This window comes from Babylonia areolata, chromosome 18 (genome assembly GCF_041734735.1).
Source record: "Babylonia areolata isolate BAREFJ2019XMU chromosome 18, ASM4173473v1, whole genome shotgun sequence".
Lineage (NCBI taxonomy): Eukaryota > Metazoa > Mollusca > Gastropoda > Neogastropoda > Buccinidae > Babylonia > Babylonia areolata.
The window spans coordinates 24813142-24825641 of record NC_134893.1 but is presented as its reverse complement, the minus strand read 5'-3'; the positions used below and the strand labels follow the sequence as shown (position 1 = coordinate 24825641).

Here is a 12500-nt window from a genome sequence, read left to right as displayed (position 1 = left end):
ATACATGCCTACATGTTTGTGTGTCTCTTAGAACAACGGCAGATGTGTAAGTCGGCCAAAGTGCTAATATCTTCACCGTTGGAAAATAAAGATTCATTCATTCATTCATTCATTCCCTCTCTCTCTCTTGTAATACTGTTCTCTCTCTTTCTCTCTCTCTCTTTCTCTCTCTCTCTCTCCCTCCTTCTCTCTTGTAATACGCAACACTGTTTCTCTCTCTCTCTCTCTCTCTCTCTCTCTCTCTCTCTCCTCTCTTGTAATACTGTTCTCTCTCTATGCCTCTCTCCTTCTTGCAATATTGTGTTGTTTTTTTCTCTCTCTCCCTCTCTCTTGTAATACTGCTCTATATCACACTCTCTCTATTTCTCTCTCCCTTTCTCTGCCTCTTGTAATACTGTTCTCTCTCTTTCTCCCACTCTTGTCATACTGTTCTCTCTCCCTCTCTCTATCCCTTGTAATACTGTTCTCTCTCCCTCTCTCTATCTCTTGTAATACTGTTATCTCTCCCTCTCTCTATCTCTTGTAATACTGTTATCTCTCCCTCTCTCTATCTCTTGTAATACTATTCTCTGTCTATACCTCCCTCTCTATATCTCTTGTAATATTGTTCTCTCTCTTTCCATATCTCTTTTAATACTGCTCTGTTTCTGTCTCCCTCTCTGTCTCTTGTAATACTGTTCTCTCTCTGAGCTTCTCTCTATCTCTTGTAATACTGTTCTCTCTCTCTCTCTCTCATTTTCTTTTTTCGTTCTATTTTATATGTATGCATGAATTTGTTCATTTCGATGTATCATGATCGTGATAATTGTCCAAGGAGTATTGGTGATGGTAGTAGTCATTGTAGTATGTTGCACTTGCTACACGAAGATTTCACAGGCAGTACCAATACTGTACCTTTTCAACACCCGGATATTTCTGGTACTTCTATACTGATGACATCTCTCTCTCTCTCTCTTGATATGTGTGTGCGTGTGTGTGTGTGTGTGTGTGTGTGTGTGTGTTCTTCATGATGTGTGCCCTTCTGCATGAATACTTTTCCCCTTCATTAATGTGTGTGCTATTTGTAATAGATGTAGATCAGCAAGGACAGACTGGAAAAATTTAGGCTATGCAATAAAATCTTAATCCCTGAATTAAAAAGTTTTGAGTTCTGAGTTCTCTCTCTCTCTCCCACCCCTCTCTCTCTCTCCCTCTCTCTCTCCCCCTCCCTTTATATGTCATTTTCTGTGTCTGTCTCTGTCTCTCACTGTCTGTATTGTTGTCTCTGTCTCGGCGTGCATGATGTGTGTCAGTGGGTGTGATGATGTGAGACTGTCCTTTTTGGTGTCTACGATATGACTGTGTGTGTCAGTTGATTAATTACTGTTGCTACCTGTTTTTTTTGCTGTTGATTTTTTTTCAACAATTTTTAATTCCCCATCTCTCACCCATCCATTCCACAAATCATACATTCATTCATCAACATCTTTCTGCTGTGGTCGTTATACAGGGTTACCTGGAAATGGACAGGAAAAGAGAAATGAAAAGTGTCATGGAAACATGCAATGTTGGCAATGACATGATAATTATTGTAAATTCATAGAGCTTCAAGAATATGCGCTACAGTAAAACATCTTAATAAAGACATAAATAAATAAGTAAATAAATAAACATTTCTTGAGACAGTACTGCCATAATAAAATATGTGACGGATGTCTTCACATTCATTTTAAAGAAATGCTAAATCAATGTATTACTGATGGATTTTTTTTTTTTTTTTTAGCCTGTATTCATTTTTTGAACTATGCAGCTCTTTACTACCTGTTTCCTGTCGAAAGGAATCAGTATCAGTATCAGTAGCTCAAGGAGACGTCACTGCGTTCGGACAAATCCATATACGCTACAACACATCTGATAAGCAGATGCCTGACCAGCAGCGTAACCCAACGCGCTTAGTCAAACCTTGAGAAAATATTGTACAAGATGAGTAAATTCCGGTGTTAATTCATAAACTTATAATTTATGCAGTAAGAAAGAATGTTTGATTATAATCTAAGGCTATTTCAAAATATATGAAAAGAAGACCTGTAAATATATTTTCATTTATGTTCTGTAGAAGACTATTTATAAGATATATGAAGGCTATTTGATAAGAATGATTTTCACGGATTCCGTGAAACTTCTTGGATAAGTTAGTTGTTTACAAGATAAGGATATACATTTTTGCAAGTGTTTATCAATAGGTTTCGATAGACTAGACAAGACCGAATTTCGTCTGTAGTTCAGAGTGTCAGAGGAATCAACTGATTTGTAGAGTGGAATTACTTTAGCTTGCTCGAGTTTTAAAGGACATTTCTTATCGATACACACAGTATGAAGATAAATCAGTGTGTCAACAATTACATTTGAAGAAAGCTCTAGGCTTAATATCCATCCATTTAACCCGTCCAAATCACGTGTGCCAGACTGTTTTAGAAGAGACAAACTTTTATTTGCATCTAAGACCGTCATTGGTTTGAGGCTAAACAGAACACAAATTTGCTTTGAGTCAACATACTGTTTCAAGTTACAGAGGTCATTTTCACTGGTTCTGTTTTCGGCAATTCTTGTAAAATGATAAGTTTATTGATATTATCAGTAATATTCGTTGGTTTTTTACACAAGTTTGTCATTTAGCGTGTTAATAGCTTTCAAGATATGACGAAAATCAGTTGTAGAAACTAAATCTTTGTCTAACTCTTTTCTTCACGAATGGTGCGTATTTGTTGTAGAGAGAAGTGAATGTGTTTATCCAGAATCCAATCCAACTGCTTCATCGGGGTCTCTTATCTGATATGGGTGTCCAGATATTCATAATAATTAATATAATTATCATTATTGTTATCGTATTTATTATTATTATTATTATTTTCATTATCGTTATTATCATCATATATTTAATCTAGGGGCGTGTTGGCGAGGTCAGAAAGAAGATAATCTTCTTTAAAGTTATAAAAAAAACTCCTGTAACATATTGTTGTTTTATGTTCTGTCTTTGGGATTTGAACACGAGTTTTCAACCAGGTGAGACAGACTGGGTAATGGTCAATACAGCCACAAGGTGGGACCCATATCTCTGCACAATGTGTTGTTTTGTAGTTGTATGAATGTGATCCATTAAAGCTGGTGTGTGTGTGTGTGTGTGTGTGTGTGTGTGTGTGTGTGTGTGTGTGTGTGTGTGTGTGTGTGTGTGTGTGTGTGTGTGTGCTTTCAATTATACGTCTTGGTCTGTCAACTAATTATTGTTCTAAACCATGCATGGAGAAGTTCTGACGCCACTGTATTTTTGGTTTTTTGTGAGTCTATATTGAAATCTCCCAAAATAATCGTTTCAAGTCATAATTGCACATTAACACGTCGACCATAACAGAAATAACCTTGACCTCCCATTCTATAGTTTCTGACTGATTTAGATATACAAAAAAAATAATACTAAATTACGTTCATCATCATTAACCTACTTTCATACTTAACTCAGTAACTGATTCAACACGATAAACCTCAAGAGGCAAAATGGATAAGTAAACCTGTAGTTTGGGGGGGTTCATTGGTCAGAACGGATAATTTGGTACATTGGCATGTTCGTATTAGCATCTAGCTATTTGTCTGTCTATCTTTGTGTCTGTCTACGTTTTGTTTCTGTCTGTCTTGTATATCTCTCTGTCTGTCTGTATATCTATCTGTCTGACTGTCTGTCTCTCTGTCTGGCTGTGCGTCTGTCTGTCTGATTGTCTACCTTTCTGTCTGACTGTCTATCTCTCTGTCTGCCTGTCTATCTCTCTGTCTGCCTGTGCGTCTGTCTGTCTGACTGATTGTCTATCTTTCTGTCTGACTGTCTGTCTCTCTGTCTGCCTGTGTGTCTGTCTGTCTGTCTTACTGATTGTCTATCTTTCTGTCTGACTGTCTGTCTCTCTGTCTGCCTGTCTATCTCTCTGTCTGCCTGTGTGTCTGTCTGTCTGTCTGACTGATTGTCTATCTCTCTTTCTGCCTGTGTCTCTGTCTGTCTGATTGTCTATCTTTCTGTCAGACTGTCTATCTTTCTGTCTGTCTATTTCTTTGTCTGCCTGTGTGTGTGTCTGTCTGAGTGATTGCCTATCTTTCTGTCTGACAGTCTTTCGGTCTGCCTATCTCTCTGTCTGCCTGGGTGTCTGTCTGTCTGACTGATTGTCTGTCTTTCTGTCAGACTGTCTGTCTTTCTGTCTGACTATCTCTCTGTCTGCCTGTGTGTCTGTCTGACTGATTGTCTATCTTTCTGTCTGACTGTCTGTCTTTCTGTCTGACTATCTCTCTGTCTGCCTGTGTGTCTGTCTGTCTCACTGATTGTCCGTCTTTCTGTCTGACTGTCTATATATCTGTCTGCCTGTGTGTCTGTCTGTTTGACCGATTGTCCGTCTTTCTGTCTGACTGTCTACATATCTGTCTGCCTGTGTGTCTGTCTGTCTCACTGATTGTCTGTCTTTCTGTCAGACTGTCTGTCTTTCTGTCTGACTGTCTATCTCTCTGTCTGCCTGCGTGTCTGTCTGACTGATTGTCTATCTTTCTGTCTGACTGTCTGTCTTTCTGTCTGACTATCTCTCTGTCTGCCTGTGTGTCTGTCTGTCTCACTGATTGTCCGTCTTTCTGTCTGACTGTCTATATATCTGTCTGCCTGTGTGTCTGTCTGTCTCACTGATTGTCTGTCTTTCTGTCTGACTGTCTATATATCTGTCTGCCTGTGTGTCTGTCTGTCTCACTGATTGTCTGTCTTTCTGTCTGACTGTCTATTTCTCTGTCTGCCTGTGTGTCTGTCTGTCTGACTGATTGTCTGTCCTTCTGTCTGACTGTCTATCTCTCTGTCTGCCTGTGTGTGTGTCTGTCTGTCACAGTGTGTTGGTGTCCCGTGTTGTGACAGCAGTACGGTGTGACGTTTCACCCAGTGAGTGTTGATCCGGTGACCTTTGTGGCACGGTACTGTGCTGTGCTGTGACACTGAAATCATTGGCCACTCGTCACTGTCGATAGCCACGTCTGATGGCACAGAGAGACAGAGACAGAGAGAGACACAGAGAGAGAGAGAGTGGAGAGAGAGAGTGGAGAAAGACAGTGAGAGAGATATGAGAAAGAGAGAAAGAGAGTGAGAGAGAAAGAGAGGGGAGAGAGATTGACGGTGAGTAATATATATATAGAGCGATAGATAGATAGATAGATAGATAGATAGATAAGCTGTTAGACATACCAGTAGGTAAATAGATAGATGTATCTATAGAGAAAGGGAGGTGGAGAGACAGACAGACAGAGAAACTGAAAGAGAGTACTTGTGAGGGTTTGGGCCAGAAATACACGTGATTATATCTGTGTTCAACACTTTAGTCTCTGTGTGCGTGTGTGTGTGTGTGCGCGCGTGCGCGCGCGCGCGCGTGTGTGTGTGTGCGTGCTTATGCGTGTGTGTATGTGAGGAGAAGAGATAGAGATAGATAGATAGATGGAGAGAGAGAGAGAGAAGACGTACAAACAGACAGAGATAGAGACAGAGACACTGAAGCAGAGAAAGAGAAGCAGAGACAGTATGGTATATGAAAGTGGACGGTGCATGTGATATGTGCAGTCTAAGTTAGCTGGGTGCTATCAAAACACAAGTTTCCATTTTCTCTGCTAGTACGCCAGCGGGGTGTCCTTGTCGTTAACTTCGCTCTATCATCTTCAGCAAACTTTTCGGGCTGAAAACTTGCAGTCGCCTCCCCCCCCCCCTTTTTTTTTTATTGACGTTAGTGCACACTAACATGTGTGTGTGTGTGTGTGTGTGTGTGTGTGTGTGTGTGTGTGTGTGTGTGTGTGTGTGTGTGTAGGGTTGGGTGGGCATGTACATGTGTTTATGTTAGCTCGTGTGCATGTGTGTGACAAAATATATTTCGTTTTTCCGTTCTTGGTTTCCGTAAATGACAAGAATCTTTGGAAAGTGATAATAGAGATCACTGGAGAGAGAGAGAGAATATGGAGGGAAAGAGAGAGAGTGGGGGAGTGACAGAGAGAGAGACAGAGAGAGAGAAGCTTTGATGTTTAAATGCTGGAGACATTGTCAATTGCAGAGTTGAGATAATATTAAAAAAAAATGCACATGCACATAGACGTCAATTTCGGTCTAGTGATTTAGAGACGGAGAGAGGGGGAGGGGGGGGGGGTAGAGAGAGAGAGAGAGACAGAGAGAGAGAGAGTGAGACTGAGAGAGAGAGAGAGACTGAGAGAGAGAGAGAGAGACAGAGAGAGAGAGAGAGAGAGAGAGAGAGAGAGAGAGAGAGAGAGGACGAATACCAGCACTGTCAACAGGGAGACAACTACTCAGCGGAAAACCCACAGCTGAGTGGATCGAGTGACTGCTGATTTTTTCCCCTTGAAATGGAACACCGGCATTCCATCACCTGTGCGTTTGTGCCCCTTTGTTCGTTTCGTGTGTGTGTGTGTGTGTGTGTGTGTGTGTGTGTGTGTTTTGCAATACAATTGTACGCATGCGCAGCACACGTCACACGGAGTTGACGCCGATTTACCGAAAGGACGCGCCGTTGGGATTAATATTTAGGATGATCATTAATTTAATGTTGCCCTAGAGTTTTCTTTAAGGCGTAATATTTGCAAAAAACAAAACTAAAAAAACAACAACCCCAAAACAAAAACAACAACAAAAACCCCAAACAAACAAACAAAAAACAACCCATTAAAAGGAAAAATGGAAGTCATTAATCAATTTCACTACATATTTGATCTTGGTGGCAGATAGTAAGAAATTCCCCGAAGAAAAGCGCTGTGTACCAATGTTGCCCTTTTGGAAGGAAATATTCCCCATATCAAACCAGTGTCCTGTTGTGTACACAGACATGGAGTCTTCTTTGAACCTTTCTTCACGTGCACTGTGTGTCGGACACTGACATTCTTCATGCCGACACTTTTCCTGAACATTCCGTCCCATTTGTTTTGGTGGGGAAAGAAAAAGAAGAAGAAAAAAAAAGAAGAAAAAAAAGAGGGTACCTTACAGAGACAGCACCACGGTGAGATAAGGACAATAAAATACCGGGGCGCACAAATCGATGCACACGGGATACAAGTTTATAGCAGTACCCGACAAAACTGGGCCTCCGCGGAATCAAAGAGTGCATTGGGTGGAACGAACACGCACCTAGTTGACAACTCACTGCCACAACCCCCCCCCCCTTCACACTGCACACTGGATTGTGTGTATATATACACACAGCGCAGCTTCACAGACTGAATGCAGGATTGTGTGTATACACACAGCACCGCTTCACAGAATTAACACTGGATTGTGTATGTATATATATACACACAGCGTCACTTCACAGGATGAACACTGGATTGTGTGTATCTATACACACAGTGTCGCTTCACAGGATGAACACTGGATTGTGTGTATACATACAGTGCCGTTTCACACACTGGATTGTGTGTTTACACACAGCACCGCTTCACAAGCTGAACACTGGATTGTGTGTATACTCAGAGCGCCGCTTCACAAGCTGAACACTGGATTGTGTGTACTAGTACACAACACCGCCAGTTCTGCATCCACTGGCACACACACACCCACCCACCCCTCCCCAACCTACTTTCCCCCACCCTCCCTCCCGGCCAAACAGGTTGATGGTAACAGTGGTTCCCCGGAACAAAGAGCCCCGGGGCTGGGGACAATAGTGCTGCACGTGAAACTCGTTGTTTTATTGATGACAGCGGACAGGGCCGTGAGGGGTAGGTACGGTGGGTGGGTGTGTGTGTGTGAGTTGGGGGAGCAGGATTAGCTGTTTTGAGTGTGTGTGTGTGTGTGTGAGAGAGAGAGAGAGAGAGAAAGGAGGGTAGGGAAGTTGTTTCTGTTGGCTTTTGCGTTCACGTCCTTTCTCTGATGGTATGGCTCCCACCCACCAACCTCCCCCCCCTCTCTTTGCCACTTGTTTCTCCTTTCCGTCACCGACAGAGAGAGAGCGACAGAGAGAGAGAGAGAGACAGACAGACAGGTAGAAGAGAGAGAGAGAGAGAGAGAGAGAGAGAGACAGAACTGAACGCTGAAATGTTTTATGTCATTATCTGTAAAGCTCTGGTGACATAGTACAAATCAGAACAAAAATGGTGCAAAACAGATTTTTTTAAAAATGGAACAGGAAGGGAAAACATAATGAAGCAAAATATACTACCAAGGATTAAGCGGAGGGAGAGAGACACAGAGAGAGACAGAGACGGAGACAGACACGACAGACAGACACACACACACACACACACACACACACAGAGAAGCAGAATGGTTTGCTTCAGCTCCATTCACTTTTGAACAAGGCGCCAGACGAAGCGTTGACGAGATATGGATTGGTTGTTCCGTGCTGTCTCTGTCTCCTTGGGCCCTGTCCACACACTGTCACCACTCAGCCATGCAGCCATTGTCTCTTGGCTCTGTCTTCCTTTTTTTTTCCTTCTCCATCGATTCATTCTTCACAAAACGGTTGTTAGCTGATAAGCCGTGTTACAACAACTAACAGGGTACATTTTTCACTGTAGTGGTGTAGCAGGCGTTGTCTGACATCACAGGGTTCCAGTGAGATTTGTTATGAGTTTTTCCTCCTTAGTTAATTTGTGTTACATTATTTTTTTTGTTCGCTGATTTATCCACCCCGATTGATATGGTGATTTGTGATAAGGATTAAACTAACCATGTGTAGGAAGTGTGGGTGTTTTCCTTGGTTGAGGGAAAATCGCCAAAGACGTGGAACAAGCTCCCTGATAACCTCCGTTATTCTGATTCCCTCGCATCTTTTAAATCTCGTCTCAAAACTCACCTTTTCCCTCAGCAATAAGTTCAATTGTGGCAGGTCCGCTTCCTTTGCGTTAGCTGTGCTCGACTTTATGTGTATACATATGTATGTGTACATAACTACATGCATGTATATGAATGTGTATTGTGTGTGCGTGTGTTTATGTAAGTTTGTCCTGCCTATGTTTGTTAGGGTAGCTGTTAGATACACATGTATGTTAAAATGTATGTATGCAGTGTGTGTGTGTGTGTGTGTGTGTGTGTGTGTGTGTGTGTGTGTAGTCACATTTTGGTGTGTGTATGTAACACAGATATAATGTTTTATGTTAACAAAAGCGTTTTTGTAAAGCACCTAGAGCAGATTTCTGGATAGTGTGCTATATAAATATCCATTATTATTATCATTATTAAAATGAAAGTTGAAAGCTCCAAAAAGAGAAGCGGGACACGGGACAGTAAAGCCAGTGACAGAGGCAACAACGTGAAGGACGGTGGCCAATTTCGGACCCCCGCTTTTCATCTCCTTCAGTTGTTGTTGTTCCTTGTGCAACAGCCGATCCGAAGAAAGGGCAAATGCAAATGCCGCTTTTCGTCAAGTGATTTGTCTGGCCACTGTCACATCAGGGGAGCGAATGTTGCGAAAAGTGCGTATTAGTTTTGTTGTTGTTATTGCTGCTGCTGGTGGTGTTGTTGTTGTTGTCGTTGTTCCTAATGCCAGTAAGTGACAGTGACTGGTGCCTGGCACATTCTCGTGGCACCCCCCCCGCTTAACCCCCCCCACACCCCCCCCCCCCCCCCACACACACACACCCTCGTCCCCCTCTTCATCCGCATCTTCCATGACAGGATCGTGTGTGGGATGCTGGCATTCATCAGGCTGACAGCGTGCCTGATGCCCCCAGGGTGGGGGTAAGGACTGTGCCAGCCACGGCTGTACCCTCACTGCTGTCAGCTGCAGTCCGCTCTGTGCAGCCCGTCAAATGCCAAACGTTCCACACTTGCGTCCTTTGTACTGCTGATAGCGGATCCACTGCAGTCAGCATTGCCGTCATTTCCAAAGAGAACCGCCTAATTATCTTTCTCAGAACGCCTCTCAGCAAGAACAGTCAGTTGATGTTGGGAAGATTCTGGACATCGGAAGAAAACAGAAGTCATTCGTATTCAACAGCACTTGGTTTGATACAATTTAGCAGCTGATTTTTAGAATTTTATTTTCTATTCTTCTAATTACAAAGATTCTTTACATCTGAAACAGTTCGGGCATTTTGTTTTGATCAACATCATGAAAACACATTTTGTCGAGGTATGACAAAGTGTAGACAAAGAAAGAGGCAATGGAATTCTCTTGACCATCACAATAACAAACTAAGCGAAGCTGTGACACTGAAATCAATGCATATAGCTTTGACAATCAATTCAGATCAAAGTATATACATCACATGCTGTCATTGTTTGATTTACAGAATGTAATCATGGAGATATTCGAGTCGCATTTCAGTCTCGTTTCGCCTGCAGTTTGTTAATTAATGCCTGACAAAATGTCTAACATCATCACATCTCAAGTCAGTGGTCAAGTAGGACGTCACACGTCAGTTTGGACATTAGACGTCAAGTGTTGATGTGTGCCAACAGACGTCAAACGGGACATCAGACATCAAGTGGACATCAGACGTAGTTTAGACAGCAGACATCAAGCAGGACACCAGACGTCAAGCAGGACACCAGACGTCAAGTGGGACACCAGACGTCAGTTTGGACACCAGACATCAAGCAGGACATCAGACGTCAACTGGGACATCAGACAACTGGGACACCAGACATCAAGCAGGACACCAGACATCAAGCAGGACACCAGACAACTGGGACACCAGACATCAAGCAGGACACCAGACGTCAAGCAGGACACCAGACATCAAGCAGGACACCAGACAACTGGGACACCAGACATCAAGCAGGACACCAGACAACTGGGACACCAGACATCAAGCAGGACACCAGACATCAAGCAGGACACCAGACAACTGGGACACCAGACATCAAGCAGGACACCAGACAACTGGGACACCAGACATCAAGCGGGACACCAGACAACTGGGACACCAGACATCAAGCAGGACACCAAACATCAAGCAGGACACCAGACGTCAAGCAGGACACCAGACGTCAAACAGGACATCAGACGTCAAGCAGGACATCAGACGTCAAGCAGGACACCAGACATCAAACAGGACATCAGACGTCAAGCAGGACATCAGACGTCAAGCAGGACACCAGACGTCAAGCAGGACACCAGACGTTAAGCACAACATCAGACGTCAAGCAGGACACCAGACATCAAGCACGACATCAGACGTCAAGCAGGACATCAGACGCATCAGACGTCTAGCAGGACATCAGACATCAAGCGGGCACACCAGAAATCAAGTGAGACACCAGACGACAAGTTAGACGTGAGACATGAAGTGTTAAGCGAGATCTGTTTCCAAGAGAAGATCGTGCTGTCCCAGCCTCCAGTGTCAGTACGGTTAATACCCCCACCCCCTCCTTCTCTGCACGTGACACTCTGTAAGCCACCATCACCCCCACCCTGGTCCCCACCCCCCTCCCCCTCCCAGCCCCCTGTGTCAGCACGGCTAATACCCCGGGCCTCCTCTCCACGTGACAGTCTGTCAGTCCCCCCCCCCCCCAACCCCCTCTCGTCCTCACATAGAAGCAGGTTGTGCAGTAGTGAAGGTGGGGTGGGGCTGGAGTAGGGGGGGGGGACTGCAAGGGGGGAGTGAGGAAGTGTGTGTGTGGCAGGGGGAGAGGGGGAGAAGGGGGTGGAGGGGGGTGTTGAGTGACGTGCAGCATGACGTGTTACTGGGGATTTTATAACGGAGTGACCACCACACGGTGACACATACACACACACACACACACACACACAGACACACATACACACCTGTCACTGACCCTGGCCTGAACACCGTCACCACTGCCACACCCACTTCTCTCTCTCTCTCTCTGACGTGCCCAGTGTGAATGGTTGGCTTTCCCTCCCCTACCCCCCTCCCTCTCTCTCTCTCCCGCCCCGCCAACTGCACGTCACGTCCTGATTCCAGACTCCGTTGTGATGACGGCAAGGTGACTGTGTGAAAATTGGCTCCACGTCGTCTGACAGACTGCCGCCAAGCACTGGCACTTTCCACCATGGGAACCAGCAGGCATGGCATGGCAGCTTGGTAAAACCACGTGGACACGTGTAGCGTACTGTATATAATGTGTTGTTGAACTGCACTTTCCCAGGCTGCTGCGTTGTGCCGTGAACAAACAGACGCATATCAGTTCTGTCACGTTGTGAGATCGACTGTGTGTGTGAAAGTGAAAGGTAAAGTACTGATTTAGCGTCTCCATCTTGGGACAGGTAAAGTACTGATTTAGCGTCCCATCTTGGGACAAGTCAAGTACTGATTTAGCGTCCTGTATTGGGACCGTCAAGTTTGCGCAACTGATGTTAGAATTTGGAAAAAAAAATTGTGTTTTACACCGACTGAAAGCAAGGATTCAAGATGAGCAGTAAAGTTGTGTTTTAATTTTTTTTATATTTTTATTGGTAATAAAAGTGAAGGCATAAGTCGAATGAAATGATCGTAGCAGCGTGGCTCTGCTGAAAAAAACAACAACAAAAACAACAACCCTTCCTACCTGACAACTCGCT

At 43.9% G+C, this 12500-nt stretch overlaps 1 protein-coding gene across 6 annotated transcripts in view; it reads left to right on the top strand.

Annotated features, from left to right (window-relative positions):
- The window catches only part of LOC143292584 (dipeptidyl peptidase 4-like), a 395699-nt gene that overhangs the window by 56954 nt on the left and 326245 nt on the right, over positions 1-12500 (top strand). The window contains exon 1 of one of the 6 annotated variants that reach the window (XM_076603030.1): positions 12465-12500. This exon is cut by the window's right edge and continues 465 nt beyond it. The exons of 4 other annotated variants lie outside the window; for them this stretch is intronic. The gene's annotated coding sequence lies outside the window, so the exon portion shown is untranslated. Of the gene's footprint in view, positions 1-12464 lie in introns of those variants that run through there. One more of the 6 variants, XM_076603028.1, reaches the window with a different exon arrangement.